This window comes from Rattus norvegicus, chromosome 1 (genome assembly GCF_036323735.1).
Source record: "Rattus norvegicus strain BN/NHsdMcwi chromosome 1, GRCr8, whole genome shotgun sequence".
In the NCBI taxonomy this organism is placed as follows: Eukaryota; Metazoa; Chordata; class Mammalia; order Rodentia; family Muridae; genus Rattus; species Rattus norvegicus.
Genome location: NC_086019.1, coordinates 60,074,155 through 60,099,619, shown reverse-complemented (window position 1 = coordinate 60,099,619; position 25,465 = coordinate 60,074,155). Strand labels below are relative to the sequence as shown.

The window sequence follows — 25,465 nt, the reverse complement described above, 5'->3', positions numbered from 1 at the left end:
GTGGCCAATGAACGATACCCGGCACTCCTCTCTCGGACTTAGCCACGCCCTTCATTAGTTCCTGAGGGGATTTTTCAGAACAGAGGTTATGGCAGTTTCACCATCCAATTCCAGTGAGTATGAGGGGAGCCCATGGAGTTTGAAACCACTCCTTTCTGCTCTCAGGGATGTGGGGAAAATAAGAGAATTTGGGTTGGCTTAGTAGCACTATTTTGTGAGTCTTAGCTTGAGTTCCCTCGGGATGGAGACCAACTGCTTCTTTTCCGAATCTTAGGGAAGTTGACCCGTTTTCTCCCAACTGTCCTTATGGCTCCTTCCTCCATCTCCCGCTTGGGGCTTCTCTGGACTCTCATTTGCTGCATCAACAAATGAAGGTTCCCTGACTTGGCACCTCCTTATGCTGAACATCAGCAGACTCCATACTGAGCAGGATTTGGGAGTACAGCTGTTAATACCAATAATTATGTAACCGTACTCGTTGCCCTCTTAGAGCACACCGCAGAAAAATAGATTGATAAAAGTGAACAAAAATATAAACATCATATGTGGTAATGGCTCCCAAGCAGAGAATCTGAACCTTACAGCAGCCCCACCTAAGATTTATGAACAGGAAACCGGGAAGGGGAATGACATTTGAAGTGTAAGTAAAGAAATGTATCTAATAAAAAATTAAAAAAAACAAAAACAGACAAATAAACAAAGAAGTCTATGCTGTGAACATAATCAGAAAGATGATCTGATCTGCCTCTTTTGTTTGTGTGTGTGTGTGTGTGTTTTACCTTGACTTCCGTAGTCAATGGAGTTCAGATAACTGTAGGAATGCATTTTATGGTTTAGAGGCACTGATAGGATCATTCCTTTACTTATGCTCCCCCTACTAGTTTTCTTACACATATCTCATCAAGATTTAAGCTGTTATGCATCCATAAATCTTAATGCTTACTAAATCATTTTAACTTTCCTATTCTTTTCATCTTCTTAATATTCCTGGTACCTAAATAATACAATCCTGTCAAAGGTGTTTCAAATTTAGCTGGTAGACTGATAAGCCTCTTAAAACACATGACTTAGGAAACAAGCTAACCTACATTATGGCTGATTGGTGCATGGAAAAACAGATTAATTCTAAATTAAATATATTAGACTATTTAAAATAGTCCTGCTTTAATATTTGTAATCATATCAAACTTTAAATATAGGATTATAAAGCCTGTGATTTGACTGTACTATACTGCATTCTCCATATAGATTTATACATAAATTACTGAAAATTTCTTGGCAAAAACTTATTATGTGAGCACCTTTAAAACTAATACCACTGGGGCTTTTCCATTTAATGGGGATATGAACTGTATGTATAAATACAGGTAAAAGTAGATTTACACTTAGCAGCCAACTAAGTAAACTGGATGTAGTCACTTATATTCAATTGAGTAGTTGCTTGTAGAAGGGAGCGCAAACTGCAGATCAGGTATTTCAAGGAGCTCTCTTGGTATAAACTTAGCCCCAGCTAATTTGGCCATAGGGAATTCATGGTCCTTCTGATACTTGATCAGTCCAAGCCAAACTTCCTACACAAAAGGTCAGGATGCAGTTCCTCCTGTCTCTATGTCTTTTTTTATTAACTTGAGTATTTCTTATTTACATTTCGATTGTTATTCCCTTTCCTGGTTTCCAAGCCAACATCCCCCCAAGCCCTCCCACTCCCCTTATCTATGGGTGTTCCCCTCCCCATCCTCCACCATTACCACCCTCCCCACAACAATCACATTCACTGGGGGGTTTAGTCTTGGTAGGACCAAGGGCTTCCCTTTCCACTGGTGCTCTTACTAGGCTATTCATTTCTACCTATGAGGTTGGAGCCCAGGGTCAGTCCATTTATAGTCTTTGGGAAGTGGCTTAGTCCCTGGAAGCTCTGGTTGCTTGGCATTGTTGTTCATATGGGGTCTCGAGCCCCTTCGAGCTCTTTTAGTCCTTTCTCTGATCTTATCTGCCTCTTAAAATTCAGTTTTTATCAGGTGTGCTTCCTGGCCAAAGAAGTCAGATGAGTGCATGAGCAGCCCCTTTGAGGACAAGGCTTGGATTCCCAGGAGCAGACAAGGAACTCTGTGGGCATACTCCAAGGAAACTGGTGAGAACCACAGCCAGCATTTTGGATCTTTGCAAATTTGCCTAAGTGTACATTGAAAGAAGAAACCTCTATTCTGGCAACTAGTGCTACATTCCTTAAGGAGAGCACAGCTCTGCCTGCTTCAAGCTCAAGCTTAGCTATCGGGAAGCTTCCCCCTGGGACTGGACCTTGGCACCTAACTCAGGACCACTTTACCTCACCTTGAGAGATAGACTTCCATCCACCCCAAGATAGACAAGACTTCCATCCACCCCACGACAGAGCTGGGGTTAGAGCAGCCAATTTCAGGCTCTGGAGCACACCAAGAATGCACACTCTAGTGTTTGTGGGCTGCAGGCAGAACTGAGCAGAGGTTTCTGTTGGCTTCCGTTTGGAGGACTGGGGTCCAAGAGTTGGCTCCAGTTCTCCTCCGTTTGTAGGTAGCTGGTTCCTCTTGGTGCCCTGTGGTCTCTCTCTGCACCCTTCAAGTGTCTGTGACTTTAGGGTCCCTTTCATAAAGACAGCAATGTCATTACAATTGAGCCCACCTTTCAGGTTTCCTTGAATGGATCACATGGAAGGCATTGTCACCTACTAAGTGTCAGGGACTTCATCCTTCACCATATTAATTGGGTTACAACTTGTCCAAGTGAAGGTAGTGAAGAGAGACTCATAGGGTCAGAGCAAACATAACAGAACTATCTCACCATGCCCCATTCTAATTGGACCAGACTTTGTAAATGTGTCCCAGGTCATTCTGGCACTGCTGTCCATCATTGTTCTCACAGTATAGCTCTGTCATTTACGGGGGGAAACTGAACAAAAGGCATCTCATCAGAAAGGAAGAACAAGGCAGTAGACTTGTAGATGGAATCCTGTTATAAATGGCAGAGACCCTAAGGAATCTGCTAAAGTTTAGCACTGAACAGTGAGTTATACAAGACCAATGAATATAAGCTCTGTCAGCAGAAATAAAGCATTTCTATATCCTAGCAGTAAACAAAACAAAATAGGGGAAAATTTTTATGTCGTACACCAACTTTTATAAAAACCAAAAATATTTTGTAAATAATTTGGCCAAACACACACTAAACTTTTAACTATAGCTTCTATTTTTGTTTGAAATCTAGGAAGTAAGTGAATTTCATCAAAATATTGCAGAATAATTCATAATCAACTGAATACATTTAGAAATCAACAGTATATAACTTGTAGGTTTTCATTACTCAGTATATAACTCAGAGGTTTTCAAACTCATATCGTAGGTTCTCTTTACCAATCAGAGTTTAGAAGTGCAGATAATGCTGTCTCCATGTAGTCACACATACTCTGTGAGAAGATTTAGAGAGTTAATTCTCTAACAGGAGGGTCCGCATCCCAATCTGGAGACAGAATTCCCTTCAAGAGGGTCTAAATCACCTGCAGGTATGAGTAGCCCCCTCAGAGGAAGGACTGAATCTCCTGCAGGAGAGAATGACAAAAATGAGAGGATCCATAGGAGGAGGGACTTAATTTCTTCTCTGATGGGACTGGAGCATCAGCAGGAATTTGACTCTGTAGTCTGTGAGATTATTTTCAGTATGATGTTCTGAGTTCCCTGAATCCACAGCTGGAGCACTGAGCCACCACTAGGAACACTGCACCTGGACCAGTTGTCAAAGGGAATTAAATACGAATTTCACTTCTTTGGCTTATAAAATCCCACCATGCTCTAGCTTCCTTCCAACATCCACCCTTCACTGACCACCATCTCAGCTTCTCAATAAATCCTTCCTCTCCTTGATTTTCCAAGACTACCTACGTCTTATGAGCACCTACACACACACACACACACACACACACACACACACACACACACACACACACACACACACACACGGCTTTGAAGGGATCAGATTTTTATTTTTAAGTCTGAAATGTTTCTATGACTTTCTCTGTAAACCCTCCTTCCCAGGTACTTTCCACGGCACCTTACTGACTGAAAGATAAAAGAGTCTCGAGTGTCAAGCTTGCATCCCTGGTAGTTCTCAGGTCTGGTGCTGATGGGCTCAGAGCCATGGGGTGTGTGTGGGTAGCCGGCCATGCCTTGCTGAGGCTGACTTGTCTTGGCTCTGCAGTATGTGAAGGAGTCTTCACAACCTGACTGTGGACTTTCTCCTTGCTGAGACTGTTTCTACCATTTCTTGTTCTCTGTTCATTAATGGTGTTTCAGTGTGGGCAGGTAAATGCTGTTTTGAGGCAATTTTTTGGATCCTGGCTGCAGGTTAAAGAAAAAAAGGTAGTTGAATTGGAAACAGAAAATGCTGTTCTGTCCCTGAGATTGGCATAGGTAATCTCTGTCCTGTAGACTGATTGACTGATGAGACACATGTGAGTGTTTGCTTTGCATAGGCTACTGCAGTTGCAAAAGATTAAAAGAAAGGTAGCTTTCCTTTGATGGTTGGTCCCCGCCAGTGTGGTGCACACTTAGTGAGTCATCCACTAGTGGAACAGAGATTAATACTAAATTTTTCATCCTCGTGATCAGAAGTATTTAAGGAATAATCCATTAATGATACATCCAACAGTTGGGTCTGGACAACTTTGTTGTACTGTTTATGCATGATGAACTCATCCATATTAATTTTAATTAATCTATAGATATAGTAGTCACCTCCAACACCCAAAGACTTGGTCTAAATATGTGCAAACTCAGGTGATGAGATATGGTTTCTCAGACACCCCCACAGCACGCCACACTGCAGGGTGGATGCTGCACAGTTCAGGTGCAGACGTTTCCAGTTTGGCTGGGTGTTCAGTATACCCTTCATCTTCTCACAGGCTCTTCTGACACTCTTCTTACACAACCTCCACTGACACTCCAGTTGTTTATTTTCCTTGTATTTTTGTTTGAAGTGTAGTGCTCTTTTTACAGGGTCCCAATTCTTGAAGGCATTGGATCCCCTGCAGATAAACAGTCTGCCTTGTCTTAAATTGTTACGTGTGTGTGTGTGTGTGTGTGTGTGTGTGTGTGTACAGCCACATATTTCGTGATCCTACCCATAGCTGACCCACTCAGAACACATGCAGGAGGTGGGAACAAGAAATAAAAATAAAGGAGTAAAATGCTGGGTGCAAGGCAGTTGGGAGCAGAGCATCAGGAGGAAGAGTCCAGAGTCCAGGGAGGCAGGGTGTGAAAGTACAGCAGCAGCTTAAAGGGGCTGCCAGTTCTTAGGGTGTGGGGACCAGGTGTGTTAGGAGCACAGGGAGAAGTTGAATGTGATGAGCTTTCAAGTTTAACTACTGTCTGATCTCTGCAGTGCCATCCCTGGAAAAGTGATATAAGTAGTCCCTCGTGCCCTAGCCAAATCACAGACACTTTCACTGTCAGATCCCAGTGTGTTGGGGACCCCTACCATGGGAAGTCCTCAGGGGTGTAAGGAGCATGCACTGGTTTCCTTTGTGGTGTACTCACCATGAGTGAGGAAATATTTGTCTGCACCTCTTCTGGAAGCAGAGATAGTAAACATGGGTGACACTCCTGATAGCCTGTCTGTATAAAGTTTTGGCTTCAGTGGTGTTAGCTCTCTGGCTAAAAGATCTAATCTAACAAGTCCTAAGATTTCACAGATGAGGGAATTATGAAAGCAGTTAACTGAAATACATACTCTGCTATTCTGAATTTGAAACAGGCTTTAACCTGACACTCTTCCTCCTTATCCTCCCCAGACTTCTTACTTTTGTCTACATACATTCCTAGTGGCGTCTCTGAGGACCCAATTCTGACTTGTGACTGGGCCTGGGTCATGCTCATGGGTTGGGGAAGTAACAGATGACTACACTGGGGCCCTTTTATCCATTTAGCAAATGAAGTTCCACAGGTCATGATTATAACTCAGGATACATAACCTATTGCAAGAGATCCTCAGCTGAAATCACAGAACTCAGGAGGGACTAAAGACCACTGACTTGCAACATGATGTTCATCTTTCTAAACCCCTCAACATTTCACCAAATAACCGGTAATCTAGAGTACCCCAGCACACACTGAGAAGTGTAGAGAGAAAGACTTTCATGTCTATGTTCCTCTGCACATGAGAAAGAAGTTTCAGGACAGTAAATAGGTTTTGAGGGTAAGTTTCTCTTTTATAAACACCATTCTCTCTCTCTCTCTCTCTCTCTCTCTCTCTCTCTCTCTCTCTCTCTCTTTCTCTCTCTCTCCCTCTCTCTCTCTCCAGTTAAAATTATTTATTTTTATTTCACATGCATTTGTGTTTTACCTGCATGTGCATCTGTGTGTGGCTGTCAGATATCTTAGGAGTTTTGCGTGTGGGGGCAATTCCAGTTAAAACCGTCAGAACAAAGAGGAAATGCAGCATCAACAGTAGCAATCAGGTCCCTCTCCTTAGTACCCTGTGGATGTACCTGCCCTTGTGGCTACAGTCTTCTTTGTGAATGCATGCCATGCATGCACTGCACTACAGCTGTGATGCTGGTGTCCTATGGCTACCAGAGTACCTGCATCTTGCCTTGTCTACAGAATACTGGCATCCAGCCCTGTCTCCAGGCAAGCATGCTGAGGACGACACATTAGCCACATGTAAACAACATGGGATTTGTAAGTACACAAAGAATATGATTTCCTATGAAATCTGCATTATAAAAGGAGGGTAGCATGAAGTAGAGAGATGCTATAGACTAGGACTCCAGTTACACAGTGGTTTCCATATGGATTTGTCAGACATGACTAGGAAGGGTGCTGGGAACCTGTGCAGACTTGGACAAACACAAATGCTTTTCTGTAATGGGATCCAAGAGGAAAACAGTATCAGATGAAAGTTCCTTACCCAAGGATGACCTCTCTACAGTGAGAAGGCCAGAGTTATGTGTGGCTTCCATCTCAAGACCTCGGGTCGAATGTGTGAGTCAGGTGTCCTTGTGCCTGCTGTTCTCCAGTGCTTTTAACAAGAAGGCTCCCTCCTTCAAATTGGCAAGCTTGAGGGTGGCGAGGTCTGTCCCTGCTGTGGTTGGATTATGGTCATCCAACAAGGGTGTACATGAGTATATGTGCACTGTGTGTATTATGCAGTGACAACAAAACACGAAGAGGGTAAGATATTCTAGATCTTGAGTTGCACATGACTGTGAGCTGACTTGGAAGTGTTGAAAAACAAGTGAAGGTCCTCTGCAAAGGCAGCCAGTGCTCTGAAATCCTGAGCTTTCTCTCTAGTTCCTGCTCTGTAGGTTTCTCGTGTCCTGTTGATTACTGTCTTCTCTACTAGCCTGTTCCACAGGAATCAGTCTTATGATTGTGTAGCATCACAACACCAAAAATACTTAAATCTCTGACTGGATGCCCTGACTGATTTTTCCACAGGATAAAAGTCGACTACATTTGTGTTTGATTATTAACAGTGCCTCTGGAAATAAACTCAGATCATCAGCTATTCCTTTCACCTCTGAACCATCTCAAAAGCTCACACTATATATTCTGTTCTGTCCTCAGTGTACCATGTATTGCTATAATCACCAGCATTGTTAAAGCAAGCCAAAGGAGATTTATAAAATCTTCAGATTTTGAAATTTACATTCACACATAGCTTGTGCTACACATCATTAATCCCCCTTTCAGGAGAGAGGTCTCTTTACTGTCCAAATCACACTTGTGTACAGGGTGAGTTTTAGGACAGCTTCAGTTTGTGGTAACACTCTGTCTCAAATTAAGCACACAACAGCAACAACCCAACCACACTCTCACAGAAACACATTCATGGAACACACACACACACACACACACACACACACTCACACACACACACACTCACACACACACACACACACACACACACACACACACACACACACACACGAGCACTTTCCAGTTTCTACCCTTCCCATTCCTCAAGTGAGCATTCAGTGTAACTGTACTTTAATCTCACCTACCTCAGTCCTTCCAGTCTGTAGGCTTCTCTTAAACCCTCAGGAATTGGCAACTGACATCAGGCCGGTTTCTGCTTGCTGGTGGGGAAATTGGGTTGTGTTGCTTTGTTAATCTGTACTCCCTTAGCCAACTTCCCCAGGCCCTGAGAAGATTCCATTAACCTCCTTCAGAGTACTTCAGTGTTTTTAAGTCATACTCAACAAAAAAGGAACCATTAGGTTTGATTGCAGCATTTAGGATTGTGTGTTGAGTAGGTACCAGAAGAATGTACACTGTTTATGAAGTAGGTCTGTGAGTAAGGGCTAGGTGTAATTTTATCTGCTGAGTGAGTGAGTGTTTGCTCCATATCGTTACCCATTTTGGCTTCTGTGGTATTTTTATTCCTATAGACTAAACGGTTTGAGTTTGTGTTGGCTTCTTCTGTGATTTCAGTATCCAGCACCTCTGGACTTATCCTATAAGTATGACCAGATTAACAGGGCTGTTGATTTTCCATGGAGATGCTTGTTTACATTTTTACTTAATCCACATCTTATGTTCAAGAGGAGGGAGAGCAGCTTGCTGGATTTGCAGCAACACACATTGACCCAGGGTGAAGGGTCTCTCTGTTACTTATTCAAATTCCTGAATCACCATGACATTTTGCATGAGCTATCCTCCACTGTCTCGGGCAGTTGAGTACTCCTTTCCCAGTTGCTGACTCTGTTTGGGAAAACTTAGGAGGTGTGCCCTTGCTGGAGAAAGAATGCCAGTGGGGCTGGGCTTTGAGGTTTTAGTGCTCTGCACCACTCCCTGTGCACTCTCTGCTTTGTACTTGTAATTCCAGATGTGAGTCCTCTGCTTCCTGCTCCTTCCACTGTGCCCTGTAGTCATGGAACTTAACCTATGGTAACAGGTGGTCTGTGAAATAGGATCACTAATCGCCTACATGTTTTATAGTTTGCTGTGCTCATGGCATTTCTGTCACAGAAATACAAAGGTAACTAATGCAGAAGGGGATGTAATAGAGCAGACTCTTGCTCTGTGATACCTGACCATGCCAGTTTGTGCTTGTTACTTGTTTTGGAAAATATGCAAGAATTCAGAACTTTGAACTAGAAGTGGCCCAGTGCTCTAAGAAGAGTTTAATGGGGTATACTGGCAGGAGCTTGGGAGTCAGGAGTGCCAAGACCTATCCAGAATGTGGAAGCCCAGGACAAGGGGATTCAGAAGGCAACAATATTTGTAACTGGTCTGGGATAGTTTGTATGATGCTTTTACAAAAATGTGGCTTCCTTCAGCCCACATCCTAAAAACCTACCTGAGGCTAAATTAAAAAGTAATAAACAAATTTCTTCGATGAAAATTTGAAGAGAGCCCAGTATGGCCTCTGTTATACTGAGGTATAGGACTTCAATGAAAAAGAGCAAATGGGGCAAATAGAAATGCAAAATGTAGAGTTTACAGAGAAAAGGACACTGGGAAGATTAATATTATAGCCAATGCCTAGGCCAGAAGAGAGCCTGCAATTACTTAGGAGATTAGAACCTTAATAAGAGGCCATGTCTCCTCAGGTGATGACATCACTCAATTAACCTCGTAATCTGTGGTAGAAAGTGACTTACTTAGGGTTTTCCTGCTATTAACAGACACCATGACCAATGCAAATCTTATAAGAAGAACACAGCTTTGGGTTTGGCTTACAAGTTCAGCAGTTTGCTTCATTATCATCAAGGTGGGAGCATGGCAGCATCTAGGCAGACATGGTACAGGAGGAGCTGGGTGTTCTACATCATCATCTGAAGGCCGCTACTAGAAAACTGATTTTCATGCAGCTAGGACAAGAAACATAAGGGTCACATCTACAGTGACACACTTCCTCAATCAAGGCTACACCTATCCAATGAGGGCTCATCTGCAAATAGTCCCACACCGTGGGCTCAGCATATTCAAATCAAAACAGGAACATTAGGCATTTTCAGTTCCTGAAATCACCTGTGATCAGAAGCTGCTGCTACTGTGGGTCATAGGGCCCAGGGCTTTCCAGAAATCAGGCATCTTCTCATGTACTCTCATCAGTCACTGGGAGTAAGGAAGCTCAGCAAAGGACTGCTGTGTGGGCTGAGAAAACTGAGAAAGTCTGCTTGGGAAGGTGTGTCAATCTTCATCTCCACATCGAGATGGCATGGGGGTTACCTGACCTTACCTGACCAGTTTCCATGTTTGGTACCCCTGGATCATATTCATTGTCAGGTAGGAAATTGTTATTTGGCACCCAATGTCATGTTGTGCTTATCATGTACCCAAAGTTGATAGATGACTTAAAAATGTAGGCTTGAAAGGTATCCAGTTTCTAATCTGGGAAGGAGAACAGCAGGCCTGAGAGGAACAGGCCTCATGTGCAGAGGGATGTATCATCTGTACATGGTTGGGAGAAGCTCAGAGAAGGTTAGTCAAACCTGTCTATCCAGTAGAGGTTAGTTAACTGTGAAACTATCACTAACAGTAAAGGTAACTTTGAACTCTGAGGAGGAGAAGGTTTGTTGCCATTGTTTGTGGACCATGCTTCAGAGGTGATGAGACACAGAGAAACTGTGTCTTGGGTTCATGCCACGAAGCGTGCTAGCTGAGCACTTCACATCTTAAGTTGTGTATGTCGTCAGGGCCCTTACACAAAGGTGATCTAGTGACAGTGTCTTGCTTTATTTGTACCAATCACATGAATTTAAATTTCCTACTTGTTCTTGTTCTTAAAAACTCACTGATTACTTTTAGCTGAGACTCCTGGGAGACTTTTCTCTCACATGCTGTAAGTTTTAAAGATTTGGTGATTAACATAAATAACTATTCATAGGTCAACACAGGGCCCACACTGACCTCACCTTGCTATCTGGAACTGTTACTCTTGAGCCAAGGTTCTCAAGGGTCTCTGCCTCAGAAAGAAATGTGGTAAAGTGATTTCATAATCTATTCACATTCCTTGTGTCATCCAGAACATCTGCTAGAATGAGAGGATCCTTCTCTGCTCAGGACAATGTAGCTAATGATTCCCCAGGAGGAAAGAAAGGGCCACTACCTGCCTCTGTGGGGCAGTCCCTGGTGTTCACGGTAATGTCACCCAACAGTCCCACCTTGAATCTGCTGTTCCACTTGAGCATGGAGCCTCCCTTTTATTCTGGGAGATAAACAGGAATCTCCAGCTAGGAACAGTGGTCCAAACATGAGGTTAAGTGAAGGCAGTTAGAATGGGGTATATACATTAAGGGTTTCTGATTGAATGATTCTGAACTTAATGTACTTCCTACTAGAATCATCTGTAAGTGATATGTAAGATTTGTATTAAAGTGTACCTTTAGGTCCAAGATTTCATGGTAGGTCAATGCCCTACACTCTCTTAAAGATAATTTAAGAACTGCATAAAGAAGAGAAAATACTGATCAGAAAATGTTCCTAGGTGTACAGGACTGGTTTACATGTGCAAGTCTCTGTGCTCAACTCCAAGAGCACGCAATATGCATTAGAAAGTAGATGATAAGAACTCTCTTTCTTTCTCTCTCTCTCTCTCTCTCTCTCTCTCTCTCTCTCTCTCTACCTCACTTTCGATCTATCACTCTCTCATGGGTGTGTGTGTGTGTCTGTGTGTGTGTGTGTGCATGTGTTTGTGAAGCTGTGTCTGTGTGTCTGTCTGTCTGTCTGTCTCTCTCTCTCTTTCTCTCTCTCTCTCTGTCTCTCTCTCTGTGTGTGTGTGTGTGTGTTTGTGTGTGTGTGTGTGTGTGAAGGTGAGCTGAGGGTCTGCATGCCGAGTTGGAAAAAGGATCCCATGTTGATTGACTCCCACCTTGACAAGTATCTTGTTGTTGGGATGACCAGCATGTGACTATTGGGACAAGATAGAAGTATTTACAAAGCCAACAGTTTTGACCGATTTATGCAAATTAGGGCAGATTTGAGAGTACACTTAAGAGTTTTAAACTTTGTTTGAAAAAACAAAAAACAGTGTTCTTGGAAGAGTTTCTTTGGAGTAGACCGCCAAAGGCCAAATTTTATCTGATTGTTGGTGAGCACCTGTAGGTTTTTGTGTTCCTTCTGTAGTATCCCTTAGGTTTGGGTCAGACAATGTAAACCTTATCATTTCCACTGTTTTTAACATCTCAAATGATGTCCAACATTCTAGGTGCCAATCCACAAATGCCCACTCCTACATCTTCTCCCTCCTCCCTCCATTTTGCCACTATGATGCTGCTCCTAAACTCACCCAACGTTTCGAAACCCACCACTCCAGCCTCCTCCTATGTTCGAGCATCACATCTCCACAGGACCAAGGGCCTTCCATCCCATTGGTTTCAAATAATGCCATCCTCTGATATATATTGGTTGGTGGTCTATTTTCTGGAAGCTCTGGGTCATCAGCCAGCATATATTGTTCTTCCTCTATTGCAGGGCCTCCTCTGTCACAGGAAATCCACTGTTTAAGCACCACCACTACCTCAGGAAGTCCACTGTCTGTGTGTCAACTCCACTGTTACAGGACCACAAGTGTCTCAGCACTTCAACTATCACAGCACTTCTACTGTTCAGGATCTCAAGAGTCTCAGCATCTCAAGTGTCACAGGACCTCCTTTGTCCAAGAACTGGACTGTCCAAGCAACACTACTATTGCAGGACTTCCACTGTAGGAGCACTACAACTGTCTCAGGACACCCACTGTCCTATAACCTCCACTATCCCAGGAATTCCACTGTCGTAGCACCACCCGTAGCAACTAAAGTGTTTCAGGACATCAACTGAAGCAAGATCTCCCATGATGCTGCAACTTCACTGCCACAGGATCTCTACAGTGACAGGAATACCCCTGTATCAGCAATTCCAATTTTGCAGGACCTCCACTGTAGCAGAACCTTCAATTGTGCAGCAGCTCCCCTGTAAGTAGATTGACCGCCACGATCTCAGTGCCTCCACTTTCAAAGGACCTTCACTGTCACAGAACCGGCGCTATTTCAGTGCCTCCACTGTCGCAGGACCTACCTCTTCACAGGATCTGCACTGTTGCAGCAACTGTAATTTCAATTTTTCAAAGTCATTGCTGTTTATATTTGAGGCTGAATGAAATGTGATGCTACTTTTGACAGCATAAGAATTTGTTCTATAGCTCTTGTGATAAATGCCGTGTGTGCTAGGACCAGTAACCTATGGAAGACTTCATGAGCTCATACCACTCTCCACCTCACTTTGTGGAAGCTGGTGTTTTTAGAGTGTGATAAACTTCAGGTGAATGGATTCATTCAGCTGCACCACGCTCTATAGTGTGCTACACAGCAGTCATATTGAGTCCTTGCTGGGAAGAGAAGAAATCCAGAAGAGGGAGAAGGCTTGGGTTGGGGGAAGAATCATAAAATACTTAGAGGATATAAGAAGGTAAGAATTATGGGGAACTGGAAAACAGAGCCAGAGGAAGAATGAGCACAGAGCAAACTGGGAAGGACAAAGTACAAAGGCACATGGGTTTTGCCATCTGCGTGTTCTCTGGACAATCTCCCTTGGCCTCATTTCTGGGAGAAAACTCTTCCTCCACCCCCTTGTAATGTTTCATTCTTGAAGTAAAGCAGCAACACAACTTCATCAGTGAATTTCCCCATTGGAATTGGTTCATCCTTTAATGCCTCTGGGAAATCCCCAGCAGGGGAATGTCCTGCTCTCTGCTGAGAGACAGCAGGAAAGTAGGTTGTCCTCTGTTTTCTCGTTGCTACAGCTCTTCTATGTGTGGATGATTGTTGAGTGAAGACACAGGACACTTCTGGTGTGTATGTTTGCTTTGTTCACTATGGGTGTTGTCGGGAGTGTCCTGAAAAGAAGAAGGGCATGCCCAATGGCTCTTTGCTTCCTCTTTGACTAGCCTTATGATCATAGAGATACACTAGGCCATTGGAAGATGAGGAGAACAATGTGTCTATGTTGTGTTCACTTCTATTCCTATTTAGTCCTAGAGGGAAATCAGCAAGGGTAGAGAATGGGACCGTAACTGGACAAAGCTGCTGAGCCTGTGTTGTGAAGCAATTCCTGTGTATAACTTGCTGTTACATTAAGCAATAGGATGCCATGTTCTGTTTATACCTTTTTGATGCAATGAATCTATAATATTTTACCTCAAACCTCAATATATTACGTTTCTTCCTCTTTTGGAGTATCTGGCATGGGAGGGATCACTTCTTCATAAGGATTTGTGAACCTCTTCTGGTTTTATTGACCAGGGGTACATCATCACCTCTGAGACTGTCAGCCCATAGTTTGGATTGACTTTTATTAAGAGGCTAAGCTGCCTCTTCTGACACCCCACAGTGAGCAGGGTACACACCTGCTACAACCTGTCTTCTGAACTGTTGTATGACAACAGAGTCAAATACAAGAGTGAAATATAAGCCTACTCCTAAGATCCATATATTGTTGTTTTTTTTTTTTTGCACCATCATAAAGTTGTCCTAGGAAGAGATCAGGTGCACCAATAGGGTAAGCACCATGCTGCCAGTTCAGCATTTGCCCAGGTTTGTCTTGAGTTGAAGGCCAAAGTCGATGCGTTTGACTTTTCCGTTCTTCTCTAACAAAATATAATCTGGTTTCAGGTCACTGTGAACTTATACAGTGCCCATAGCCATAGATAAAGCCTGCTAACATTTGCCTAAATATTTCCTTGGCTCCTTCCTCCTCTCGGTGGAAAGATTTTCAGATGTATTTGTAAAGCTGTAAAATTTCAACCAGTTTCACGATAAGTTATTAGAATTGTCTCAGACTCAATTGGAGAAGCAAGATGATGTTGGGGTGGATGAAAAACTTCATTATATTTGCCATGGTCATGTTTGGCTGGCACCATTGCTTCTTCTTTGCATGCACTTTGATAACCCCTGTATCAGAACTTCCACTGTCCCAGCACCTGAACTATCCCAAGACCTCCACAGTCAAAGGACCAATATTGTGGTAGGGTGTCTGTGGTCAGGCAACTCCTCTGTCTCAGACCCTCCAAATTGCAAGACCTTTACGGGCACTGGAAGTCACTGTGCCTAAACTTCCACTGTTGGAGTACCTCAAGTATAACAAAGACCTCTACTATTGTACAACCCCCTTGTCATAGCACGTCTATTGTTACAAAGTAGTCCACTGTCAAAGGACCTCCAGGGTCTCAATCTCTCCACTGTTACAGGATCTCTACTGTCTTAGGACCACTGCTGTTGGAGGACCTCCTGTCTCTCATCAACTTCAGTTTGTTGGAGCTCTCCTATCAGAGGACATTTACATTTTCTGTACTTCCAGTGTCACAGCTGTTATAAGAACCTCCATTCTCACAGGACCTCCAGTGCGTCAGTACCTCCACTGTCCAAGGACTTTTATATTGTAGGACCTCTACTGTCCTACAGAATGTCCACTGTCGCTAGATTTCCACTGTCACAACACCGCAACCATTACAAGAACTGCAATTTTGGCATGACCTCCAGTGTTCCAGCCCCTCCAGTGTCATAGGACCTCCACTATCACAGGACGTCCACTGTCTCACCAAGGCCAATTTAAAGGACCTCTACTATAACAGGATATCCACTGTAGCTGGACTTACACTGTTGCAGTACCTCAACTGTTGCAGGACCAACAAGGTTGCAGGACATAGACCCCCTCAGCAGCTAGAATTTGCAGGACCTCTACTGGCACAAAAATTCCACAGTTCCTGGAGCTCCACTGTCACTGCAAATGCACTGTCTCATGATATTCACTGTTGCTGGACCAGTAGTGTGGCAGCACATCCATTTTTGCCAAGCCCCTCCACTGACGCAAGACTTCCACTTTTGTAGCACCTTCACTGTCCAAGCAAACCAACTCCTGCAGGATCTCCATTGTCTCAGGGCATTCACTAATGCCAGCTCTCCAATGTTGTAGGATATCCACTTTCACAACAGCTAGAATCTTGCAGGACCTCTACTGGCAAAGACAGTCCACTGCTGCTGGCTCTCTACAGTCAGTGCCAATGCATCGATTCATGACCTCCATTGTCACATGACCTCCACTTTTGTAGGACCTTCACTGTCCAGGCAAACTGCAGGATCTCCAGTGTCTCAGGACATTTACTGGTGCAGAGCCTCCCTTTATTCCAGACTTCAACTATTCCAAGGTCATCTACAATGTCTTAGGACCTCCAATATTGCAGGACCTCAAATGTCCCAGGACCTCAGGTGACATAGCACCTCCATTGTCCCAACACCCTTACTGTCCCAGAACCTCAATTTTCCCATGACCTATTCAGTTGCATGACCTCCAAAGTTGGAAGAACTGCACGGTATGAGAGCCTCAACTGTTGTAGGACCTCCAATGTTGTAGGAACACAATATTCCTACACTGGACCTACACTGTCCATCACCTTCACTTTCCTAGCACCTCCACTCTCACAGGACCTACACTGTTGCAGGAACTCCATTGTCTGAGCACCTGCATGTCTCAGGACCTCGAATGATCCAGAACCCCTAATGGTGCGGGACCTCCACTGTCACCAGACTTCCACTGTCTCAGGACATCCACTCTATCACCAACTAGACTTTTGCAGAACTTCTACTGGAACAGGATCTCCATTGTGGCTGGTCTTACATTGTCTAAAGCCTCCACTATCACAGACTTTCAGATGAATTTGTAAAGCTGTAGAACTTCAAAGAGCTCCATGAGAAGGTATAGACATGTCTCAGACTCAATTCCTTGGTGAAGCAATATGAATTTGGGGTGGATTAATATCTTCATTATATTTGCCATGGTCTGGTCTGGGTGGCATCCTTGCTGCTTCTTTCCATGCATTTTGATAACCATTGTAGCAGTACTTCCACTGTCCCAGAACCTGCACTACCCTAAGAACTCCCTTGTCACAGGACATCCACTGTGGTAGTACTTCGGATGTCAGGAAACTCCACAGACTCAGTACCTCCAAACTGCAAGATCTCTACTGGCACAGGAATTCTACTGTCCCTGAACATCCACTGTCACAGCACTTCAACTGTTTCAAGGACCTCTATTGTCGCAATACCTCCTATATCACGGTTATAAGGACCTGCATTGTCATAAGACCTCCATTGTCTCAGCCCTTCCACTTTCTCAGGACCTCCAAGCTGCAGGAACTCTACTGGCACAGGTTATCCATTGACACTGCTTTTCCACTGTTGCAGGACCTCAACTGTTATAAGGACCTCCACTGTGGCAGGACCTTCAGTGTCTCATCAACTTCACGGTGAGCAACACCAATGTGCAAGACCTCTACTAGCACAGGATATGCACAGTATCTATACTTAGACTGTTGCAGTACCTTAACTGTTGCAGGACCTCCAATTTAGAACATGCACTCTTTTAGCACCTAGACTTTTGCAGGACCTCTACTGGCACAATATTTCCTCTGTTGTTGGACCTCCACCGTCAGTTCAATGGCACTGACTCATGACATCCACTGTTGCAGGACCTCCAATGTTGAAGGATGTTCACTGTTGCAGGGCATTCCCTGTCAAAGGACCTCTGTTGATGCAGGATCTCCACTTTCACTGTTCTAGCAAACCAACTATTGCAGAACCTACAGTGTTGGAACAACTGCATTGTATCAGGACATTTACTGTTGCATGACCTGTAGAGTGGAAACACCCCCATTTTTACCAGATCTCAGCTGTCCCAGGCCCATCTCCACTGACTGAGGACCTCCAATAATGCAGGACATCCAATATTTCAGGACCTCAAATGTGCCAGGACCTCAACAGATGAAGGATCTCCAATATCGCAGCACCAAAACAGTCACAGGACCTCCATTGTCCCATCACCTTTACTGTCCCAGCACCTCCACTCTCACATGACCTACAATGGTGCGTAAACTCCAATGTCCGAGGAACTGCACTGTCTCAGGACCTCGATTGTTCCAGAACCTCCAATGGTGCAGGACCTCCACTGTCACCAGATCTCCACTGTCTTAGAACATCCACTCTATCACCAACTTGACTTGTGTAGAACCTCTCCTGGCACAGCATCTCCATTGTGCCTGGTCTGACATTGTCTCAAAACTTCAGCTATCACAGGAATTCCACTGTAGCAGGACCTCCTCTGTCTAAAGACAACCCCTATTGCAGGACCTTTACTGTGCAAGGAACTCCACTGTTGCAGGACATCCATTCTTGCAACACCTGCATTGTCTCAGGACCTCCACTGTACCAATCCCATCTCCAATGTCTCAGGACGCCCACTCTTTCAGGACCTCCACTGTTGCATGATCTTGAATGTAAAAGGACCTTCGCTATCTCAGTGCCTCCACTGTTGCACGAACTACAATGTCTCTCAGTGCCTCCACTGTTGAAGGACCTACAATGTCACGGGTGCTGCACTGTTTTATCAACTCCACTATCACTTATTACAAGGCTTTGCTGGTTATTTATTTTGAAGTTTAATGGAGAATGATGTTACTTTTGACAAAATAAGAATTTGTTCCAAACCGCTTGTGATTAATTGCCATATGTGCAAGGATCAGTTGCCCCTAGAAGATTGCATGAATCCATAGGCCTCTAGACCTCACCTTGTGGGAACCGTTTCCTTTTGGTGGTGATACCGTCCTGGTAAAGGCATGGGGTAACAGGACAACTCTGAAGTCTGGGGTACACATCAGTCATATTGAGTCCTTGTTCGGAAGAGGAGAAATCTAGAAGAGGGAGAAGAATTGGCAGAAGAATCATACAGTACTTAAAAAGTTAAGACAGAAACGATTTTGCAGAAATGGATACCAGAGACAGAGCTAAGCAACACAGAGCAAACTGGATAGAACAAAGCACAAAGGTACCTGTCCTTGCCTGCCTGCCGCTTATTTTTTGGATGCTGTCTCCAGCCCTCATTTCTCAGGAGAGATACTGTCCTGTCCCAGGAGAGTTTTCTTGCTTGATTGAGCACAGGAACACTGCTTCATTTGGATATTCCTAATTTCTTGGACCATCCCTTGAATCCTCTTAGCCAGCCACTGATGGGGACAGACTCGCCCTCTCCTCATGCACAGAGAGATAATAGGCTGTCTTCTGTGTTCTCATTGATGCTTCTGTTCGGCCTGAGGCTGCTTGTTGAATGAAAGAAGAAGACACTCTGACATGTATGTTTTGTCCAGGTCATCTGTAGTGGCCTGAGAAGAAAGCCAGTCCCAGTGGTTCTTCTGAAAGCTCTATGACTAGAATATGGACAAAGGCATAAATGAGGCCATGGGGTTGACAAGACCAATGTGTCAATGGTGGGTTGGTTTCCACTCTCTGCAGTCCAGTCCTAGAGGGACAGCAGCATAATCATTAAGGGTAGGGAATGGAGCCATTACTAGACTCACTGTCTGAGCCTGGGTATGAAGCCAGGCATCAGAATAGCCTGTCCTTCCAGTAAGCAGTTGGATGCCATGAACCGCTTAGACTTTCTTTGATGTAAAGAATCTTTGTCTTGTGTTTTGAATGGAACATGTTGCACTATATCCAAAATTCCAGGGTGTGGCCTGAGAGGTATCATTTCTTCATAGGGATTTGGGAAACGCTCCCAATCTTCTTTGAAACAGGGGTGCATTATCATGTCTGTGACTGATATTTCTGGGTTTGACTGTTATTAAATGCTAAGCAGGACATCTAGCTCTCTTGAAACCCCACAGTGGTCAAGATGCACACCTGCCACAACCAGTCTTTTCAGCTCTTATATTAAAACAGAGGTAACTTTTTCAGCTACCATAAAATGTAAGACTAACATTCATATGTGGTTCTTTGGACCATCATAAGTATAACCCAGGAAGAGTTCAGGGGCATCAAAAGTGTTAGCACTGTAGTACAGGTTCAGCATTTGCTCTGGTTTGTCTTGGGTACTAAGGCCAATGTCGATGATTTTGACTTTATTGTTCTTATCCACCATTTTATTTGTTTTGAAGTCCTGTATTTATTCTGTGCCCCTGACAGTAGATCCAGGCTGCTAATATCTGCATAAGTATTTCCCATGCCTTGTCTTTCACTATGTAGCCATACTTTCAGATACATTTATGAAGACATTGAGCCTCACACAGCTCCATGACAAGGTATCTACTTGTTTTCGTCTCAATTATTGAAGATGATGTTGGAGTGGTTAACCACAATTGTCATCATTGCCATGGTCATTATTGGATGGCATAAGTGCTTCTTCCTCACAAGGACTTGGAGGCCACTGTAGCAGGACATCAACTGTCTTAGCACCTGCTTTTTCCCCACACCTCCACTGTGCTGACTGTCCAAGCCTATTTTGTGCTGTCTTGCCTGTGTTCTTCCTGCCTTTGCAGAAGGAAGTAGGATGCCATGGTCTGGTTATAATTTTGTTCAGTTGAAGTGTCCTTAGTTTCCGGCACTTGGAATCCTATATATTCCATTGCTCTTATACTTACAGGGTCTGGCCTGAGGGGGATCAGTTGCTCATAGGGATTTGGGAACTGCGTCTAGCCTTAGTTGAACTAGGGTTGCATCATGACCACAGTGACTTTTGGCCTATATCTAGGGTTGACTGTCATTAGGAGGCTAAGTAGGTCCTTCTGACACCACACCAGAGGCACCACACACACCTGCTACAACCTGTATTCTCAACTCTAGAATGAAGAGAGAGTCAAATGGAAACTTTCTGACTGCCATGAAATATAAAACTCCACCTAAGCGTCAAATTTAGTTCTTTGGAACGTCATAAAATTTGCCAAAGAAGAGTTCAGGAACACAAAAAGTATAAGTACTGCAGTGCTGGTTCATCATTTACCCTGATTGGAATGGGATACTAAGGCCAAAGTTGGTAATTTTGACTTTCCCATTGATGTACAACACAATATTCTTTGGCTTTAGGTGCCTGTGAAATATTGTGTGCCCATAGCAGTAGCTCATCACAGCTATTATTTACACAATATTTTGCTGGCCTTGCCTTGCTCTAGGTAGCCATACTTTTGGGTGTATTTGTAAAGCTGTTGCCCTTCAACCAGCTCCATGATTAGATGTATTGTTTTGGTCTAAATTACTTGAAGAATCGTGATGATGTTGGGGTGATCAACCATCATCATCACTTCCATGGTCATTGCTGGCTGGCATTATTTCTTCTCTAATACAAGGACTTTGTTGGACACTGTCACAGGAACACCAGTGTGGTAGAAACTCTGTTGTCAAATCAACTCCACATTCTCAGGGCCTCCAAATTGCAGGGCCTCTCCTGGCACAGGACATACACTTTCCCTGTACTTCTACTCTCACAGAGTCTCAACTTTTCAGGACCTGAACTATTGTAGGACCTTCACTGTTGCAGAAAATTGATTCTCTCAGCAACTATTATGTTGCAGGACCTCAGCTCGCAGAGAAATTCCACTGCCGCAGGACCTGCAATGTCAATGTAAATCTAGAGTCTCAAGACCTCCACTGTTGCAGGAGCTCCAGTGTTGTAGGATGTCCAATTTTGCAGGGCTATCACTGTCAAAGGACCTCCTCTGTCACAGCCTAGACCTTCAGACTTAACTGTAAAACTAGTGGCATTCAAGTAGCACCATGACAAGGTATTATCTTGTCTCAGACTCAATTACTTGCGTAGTGAAATGAAGTTAGAGTGGTCAAAAATCATCATCGTTACAAGCACTTTGATGTGCACTGTAGCAGGACATCCACTGTTCCAGTGTGGCTTCTGTCCCAGTACCTCCACTATCACTGGACCTCCAGTGTCATAGGACCTTCTCACTAACAGCGGCTGCATTGTCAGGACCCTCAATTTTCAGGACATCTACTGTCACAGTATGTGTACTGTTGCTGGACTTTCATTGTCACTGCACCTAAACTGTCACAAGGTCATCCAATGTCACAGAGCAGTGTCTCAGCACCTCTACTCTCCCAGGACCCCACAGTCACAGGACCTCCAATAACTCAGGAAATCCAAGTTCCATTACCTCAACTGGCACAGCGTGTCCACCCACTGATGTTGGACTTTCACTGTGGTAGCACCTCATCTATCACATGAAGCCCACTATTGAATGACCTCCACTTTTCAGGACATCTATTTCCTCTGAAACTAGAATTGGCAGGACCTCCTCTGTCACAGTACGTCTACTGTCGAAGCACTTCCACTATCACAGGACCTCTAGTGCTGCAAGGCTTTCACTATTATAGCATTTCTGTTGTCGCCACACCTCTACTGGCTCTCCTACACCTGTACTGTCCCATCACCTCCTAGGTCAAAGATCCTGACTCGTGCATCAATTGAAGTTTTTCAAGACCTCCACTGTAGCAGCATATCCACTGTCCCAGCTGCTACTCCACTGTCAAAGAACCTGAAATGTCTTAGGAACTCCACTGTTACAGGACCTCAACTGATGAAGCACCTCAACTGTCACAGTACCTCCACTCTTGCAGTACCTCCAAAAACTCAGCCACTCCACTGTCACAAGTCTTCCAATTTGAAGGAACTCGAATGTTGCAGCACCTCCACAGTTGTCGAAGCACCATTGATATGGCACGGGGACCTCCATAGCTTCTACTCTATATTCTGAGGACCTCAACTGTTGAAGCACATCCACTGTCCCAGGACCTCCATTGACAATGGACCTCATTGTGTCAGGAACACCACTTTTGCTTGGTCTGTCCCTAAAGCCTCTGAACTGGCACTAGCTGAGGACAGACTTTCTCCCTACTGAGGCATACCAGGAGAGTAGATTGGCTTCTGTGTTCTTATTGCCATTGTTCTTCTCAGTGAGGCTGATTATTTAGTGTATTCAGGCGACACTGGAGGCATGGATGCATGTTTCTCCAGTGTGGGTGTCATCTGGGGTGGCCTGAAGAGAGAAGGGCAGCACCAGGTGCTCTTATGCCTAATGATGGACCAGTTTATGGCCGCAGGGAAACAGAAAGCCATTGGAGGATGATGAGACCAGTGTGCTTAGGGTGGGGTAGCTTCCACTCCTCTTGAGCCCAAAGGGAATGAATCATTATCATCAAGGGTAGGGAATAACTGAACTCAATGTGTGAGCCTCTGTTGTTCAGCCTTGCACCTGGAGAACTTGCCAGGACAGTAAGCAACATGATCCCATGGGTTGATTATACATTGTAATATCTTAGGCTCTGGACTCAGTATGTTCCATGTTGTCCACAATTACAGGGTCTTGTGTGATGGAGCGCAGTCCTCATAGGGATTTAAAAAGCCTTCCGGTCGTCCTTTAACCAGCAGTACATCATCACATCAGTGACTGTCATCCTATATTTCATGTTGAGTATCATTAAGAGGCTAAGCAGGTTATCCATCTCTTCTAACACCCAACAGGTGGCAGAATACAATTGCCACAACAAGTCTTTTCAAATCTAGTATGAATACAGAGTAAAGATCTTAACTTTTTAAGTACCATGTAAAACTAAGGTCCAAATGTCATTTTGTGGACTATCATAAAGTTTGCTGGGCAAGAGTTCAGGAGTTCCAAAAGACAAAGCACCACAGTGCCAGTTCAGCATTGCCCTGGTTCAACTTGTGTTCTAAGGCGAAAGAGAGTCTATGATTTTAACTTACCCATTTATGTCCAACATAATCTTATATGGTTTGAGTTCCCTGTGTACTATACCATGCTCATGGCATTAGCTCACAGTTGCTCTAATTTGCTTAAATATTTGCCTGACTTTATCCTCCTCTACCTTACCCCAATTTTCTGGTGTTTTCATAAAACTGTTGTCCTTCAATGAGCTCTTACTTGGGGAAATAAGATGCTGTTCAGGTGGTCGACCATCATCATTGTCTCTGCCTTGGTCATGAGTGGCTGGCACCATTGCTTCTTTAGAAGCAGTTTGATGGTCATGGGGCTGCCAGGGAGCTGATGGTGTGGTATTGGGACCTTGGTGTTGCTCCTGTGTCCCATGGTCCTTAAGTCTTTGTATTGACAGTGGAAGTATACCTCCTCAGAGATTCTGCTCAGGTCTAGGGTGTTGTAACTCCTCCTTACTATGTGTAAGCATTGTAGTTAAAAACTACAAATATTCCCTAGAAATAACTTAATAAGAATAGAATAAAAATGATGAAAAGATGTAGTGAAATTACTATATGTGTTAACGCAAAATGAGCAAAATGTCTTGTGGATTGCTCTTTGTATTTTGCTTTCCCAACAGGGTGGACCTGTAGTGCAATAGATCACATATTCAGATGATGTCAGGTGAAATAGTAATTAGCCAAATAAAGGTTACTTCCTCTGATTGGACAATGGAAGGAAAAGGTAGAGCAGAATGCATTGGAAAAGGGAGAGAAAGAAAAATAGAGATGGAGGATGTGGGCAAGAAGTAGATGGAGGAGGAAGAGGTTGAAAATGGAGCAGACCCCTGTGGCCTGGAGGAGCCACAAATAGCTAGAGATTTCATAAATGGGCAACAGAGTAGTGCAGAGGTGTATTTGTCCAATCTAATCGCACACTTTGTCGTTATATTATTGAGTTTTCTCTTCCTTCCATTGGCGTTTTTGGTTTGGAGATTTACCCATGTAAATCTGGTTAGTATAAACCTCTGGTATTTTCATTTCAAATGACGAAGGCAAGTCCTGTGAGAGGAACTTTACCCAGCCTTCTGCAGGCCAGCCAGAGGGTGTGGGTGGGATGAGAAATGCAACAGCACTCCAGGCACTTCAGTTAAAATTTGTTTGGTTAAAGTAGCAAACTAACAGCAGGAACCAAGACAAGATGGCTGCATAGAACTAGCCATGTAGGGTGAACCTAACCACTGATACCAGAGCATAGAATGAATTAGCATGGGTTTAATTTAAAACTACATGCAATAGATGACGTCGAGTGTGGTAGTCAACAATCCACTAGGGAGTTAGGATTCTTGTCCTAGGGATGAGAGAATTAGATTGCTGAATGAGCAGAGATGAGTCAAGGGACTCCAGCACATGGGAATCTTAAACACAGGGATAGACAGACCCAAATCAGGCTCTGAGTTCTCCTCCTGTAAAAAGAATCAGTATAATGAATGGCTCCAGGCAGAGAGGGAAAGTAAAGGGTGCCTGCTTTTAATAAAGTTTGGTTTAGTTGTTGCTAATTAGGTTTAATTGGATAGAAGAGGACACAATTTTGGCCTCAGTCACCTGGGGAATTCCTCCTGAGGTTCAGAGCTAACTCAGGGAAAATGGGCCCAGATTATCTGGGAGCTCCTGCTGTGCAGGGAAAAGCTGAGCTAACAGAAAAACTACAACCTGCAAAGCAGACAACAGAGATTGGATGAGGATAAAATCCTCTAGGAAAGTCTCAGTGTCTCACAGGATGCTCCTGTTCTCTCAAAAGTGGGTTCAATATCCTGGCCTGGCAGATTAGAAAAGGCCGGAAAGAAAGGTTTCTACTGTGCTTGTTTGGTTTAGTTACTTTGTTGAGAAGTTAATTTTCAAAATGTGTGTGATTTTGAATTTTCTGGTTATTTTACTATTTTTCTGGGAAAGATGTCAAGCTAAAA

The 25,465-nt window shown here is 43.9% G+C and overlaps 1 long non-coding RNA gene across 1 annotated transcript; it reads left to right on the top strand.

The window, feature by feature from the left end:
* On the top strand, positions 1–24,046 carry LOC134485041 (uncharacterized). The gene is made up of 3 exons (XR_010062924.1): positions 1–113; positions 2,009–2,131; positions 12,450–24,046. It is a non-coding gene; the product is annotated as an uncharacterized LOC134485041 (long non-coding RNA).
* The last annotated feature ends 1,419 nt before the right edge of the window (positions 24,047–25,465 follow it).